The sequence below is a fragment of the Gossypium hirsutum genome, chromosome A09 (genome assembly GCF_007990345.1).
Source record: "Gossypium hirsutum isolate 1008001.06 chromosome A09, Gossypium_hirsutum_v2.1, whole genome shotgun sequence".
In the NCBI taxonomy this organism is placed as follows: Eukaryota; Viridiplantae; Streptophyta; class Magnoliopsida; order Malvales; family Malvaceae; genus Gossypium; species Gossypium hirsutum.
In genome coordinates this window covers 70,704,314-70,707,800 of record NC_053432.1, presented here as the reverse complement: position 1 = coordinate 70,707,800, position 3,487 = coordinate 70,704,314, and positions in this window count along the sequence as shown.

The window sequence follows — 3,487 nt, the reverse complement described above, 5'->3', positions numbered from 1 at the left end:
GTTGAAAATGATATGTTATGAAATTAATTATTACTTGAATGATCTTTACTATGTGTGATTATATATATGTATATGTTATAAGTTTTTATATTTAAGGTATTCGGATTATAGAAATACCACTAAGTTTATACTCAGCGTACGGTTGTTTTTCGTGCACAGGTTAGGTTAAAGTCAGACCATTGAATCAGTATCCGAAGCTGATCCCAAGCTCAAAACAGTGAAGTATATTTCTTTTTGGGAATGGTATGTACCTAGGATGTTATGTATGTCTGTAGCAGCCCGATTTTGGGCTAGTCAGAACAGTGGTTTTGGGACCACTATTCTGAGGCCAGAGAAAATTATTTTAGTATTATTTTATGTGTTATAATGTGAATTTATAAGTCCATGTAAATTTTAGTAAGTTAATTTTAGCAATTTCTAGTCCAATTTCGAAAAAGGACTAAATCGCATAAAAGGTAAAAGTTGTGTTTTGGTGCCTAAAGGTGTTTAATAGCTAGATAACTAAAATTGAGGGCTTTAAAATGGAAATTAGACCCTTTTATTGAGGTGGCCGGCCAAGGGAGACAAGATTGGTTAAAAAGCCATATTTTATGGGATTTAAAGTGACTTTTTGGTTAAAAAAATAAATAAAGAAAAAGTTGTCATTTTCTCTTTCATTTTTTCTCTTCTCCTCCACCGAAATATGCAGCAAAGAAAGGGTTTTGAAGCTGGAAAATTTCAGCAACATATTTCCCTTGCTTGTAAGTGATTTTAATGTCTTTGCTTGACGATTTTTACATTTTTGGAACCCCTAAAGCATGAGCTTTCAAAAGAGGGGACTATTTTGCAAATGATGAAGAGTATAGGGTTTTGACATGAGATTAAACGTGTTGTTTGCTGTGTTTTTATGGAAGATTATGAGTCCTAGTTGTCTAATAAACAACTTTTGTGAAAGAAATTGCATGAAAACACATTTAAAAGGGCTAGATTACTAAGTTGTAAAATGAGTTGTAAATGTGTAAAATAGTTGAAATTATGAGTTGCTATAGTTTTGAAAATGGTTCATCTAGACTCAAGGAGTAAAAAAATGTGATAAAAATTATTTTACGAGCATTGGGGCAAAAGTGAAAATATGCAAAAGTTTAGGGGTCAAAATGAATTTTTGTAAAAATATGATTTTTAGACCCATATGAATATGGTGACTGATTGGTAGGCTAAATGTGATATTATAGATCAAGGAAATCAAGATTTGGACCTAGAACGGAAAGAAATCGATTAAGGGATGATTATGTCCTTTTTACTTTTGTGGTATCAAGGTAAGTTGGTATGTAAACAATACCATGCTATACATGTATTTAAATGTTATCATTACATGAATTGTACAAATCTTAATGTGTATGTGATTAATAGAAACATGATGAGACAAAGCCTTAATAGACGAGGAAAAATCCCGTTTGAACCTTAGGAATAGAATAGGATACGAGTGACATGTCACTAGGAATTATGAGTCTAGATGACTAGCTCGAGAGTGAGCATTGAAATGTCATGGGATATGAGGTAGCTTTAGCTACAATTGAGGTACTTATGTGCAAAGGCTTTTCCGAGTATCCAATTAGTATTCCAAGTGTTCAACGGGTAATCCGAGGAAAGAATTGATGATGGTCCCAATGAGGTAAGTCATTGGTGAGTATGCACTTGAGTTATGTTACAAGTTGTGCAAGTATGTATACTAAGCCTATGAGAATGCCTTGATATGTGATGATCTATGATGCATAAAATGTGTTCTTACCATGATGGATGAAATGATGTTGTATTAATTTTGTGAACAATGATCATGAATGAGTAACTTAGCCTTGACAGATTTGAGTTACTACAGTAGTGTAACTTTGAAAATACACTAAAAATAGTGGAAAATGAGTTAGAGGTAGAATAAAATATGGGATTAAATCTTAATGAGTCTATTTTCACATGAAAGAAATATAGGAAGAAAAAGAATTCTATATTGTGTGATATTTGAATTCTTGTGAAACAGGGTTTGAATGAATTCGAGATCCCCTGTTCTAAATTTATAAATTCACAATAAATTGTAAAAAAATTGTTAAGAGTCATACCTTACATTCATGGATTACTTATTGAGTCTATTTTTAAGGGAAATAAATGACATGGTCATTGGAATTTTGTACAGGGAGAAATTTGGTTCGTAGTGCACAGGGGTCAGAGTAGTTATACCCTGAAATAGGGAAGACTTTAACTAATAAACTGTACTAAATGGCTCAACCAAAAATTCTGGAAATTTTATGGAAGAAAGATAAATGAGCCTAGTTTCAGAGAAAATTTACGGAACTTAATTCAGAGTTTATAGCTCCAAAGATAAATAATTTAGTGACAGTTGCTCAGGAAGACAGCTTACAGTGAAATTATGATTATGTGGTAAACATTGACAAAAATTTGTTAATGAGTTGCTTATTGATTTCTTATAAGCTTACTATGATCTGTAGGTGTGAAAGTCGAATATATATATAAATATATATATTATATTTTGAAAGTGATGCTTGAATAGTCGAATAATGACTAGTTTAAAGTTGTTGAATTTAAGCTCAAGAGCATAGAAGGGCAAATTCGGATAAGGGAAAAGAGAAAGTAATCGAATAGCCGTTGTAATCGTACGACAACATTCGAGGTAAGTTCATAAGTATATAAAAATGATTGTGAGATTGAAATATGTAATATGTGTATTGGATTTGATGCACTACGTGTGCGATAAAGGCAATAACTACGACATTTAAAATGGCGCTGGGTGCGTGAGATTGTAATAGCATTGGCTGAGTAAATGGAACTATGTGGGTGACACAGATATAAGTTTAGTTTAATGTAATGGCACTAAGTGTGTGATATAATTATAGCTTCGGCTAATTAATTGGCACTAAGTGTGCGATACAATTATAGCTTCGGCTAATTAACTGGCACTAAGTGTGCGATACAATTATAGCTTCGGTTAATTAATTGGCACTAAGTGTGCGAAACCATTATAACTTCGGTTAATTAATTAGCACTAAGTGTGCAAGTTTGTTGAATGTTCAAGGATGATTGAATGAATTAATGTTTCGAGCATTGAAATGATAAGCGTGACAGATAAGAAGGTAATGGTACAGGTATGTACGAAACCTATGTGGTGGATGATGTTAAGTATGAAGTAGATGAAAATTTATGTAAATGAATGGGGAAATATTATTCGGGCCTTTGAGCCTAGCAGGCTATAATGTCGGTGAGATACTATTCGGGCTTTCAAGCCTAGCAGGCTATAATGCCGGTGAAATGATATCGGGCCTCGAGCCTAGCAGGCGAAATGCCGATGATTTGAGAAAAGTCTAAGACTAAGGTACCTCGTGTAACACCTCTATCTCGTAACCGTCGCCGGAATAGGACGAGGCATTACCAAAAAATTTGGAAGCAGATCAAAACAGTAAAATTTTGAACATTTTTTTTCTTTTTCGTGAATAAAGATTGT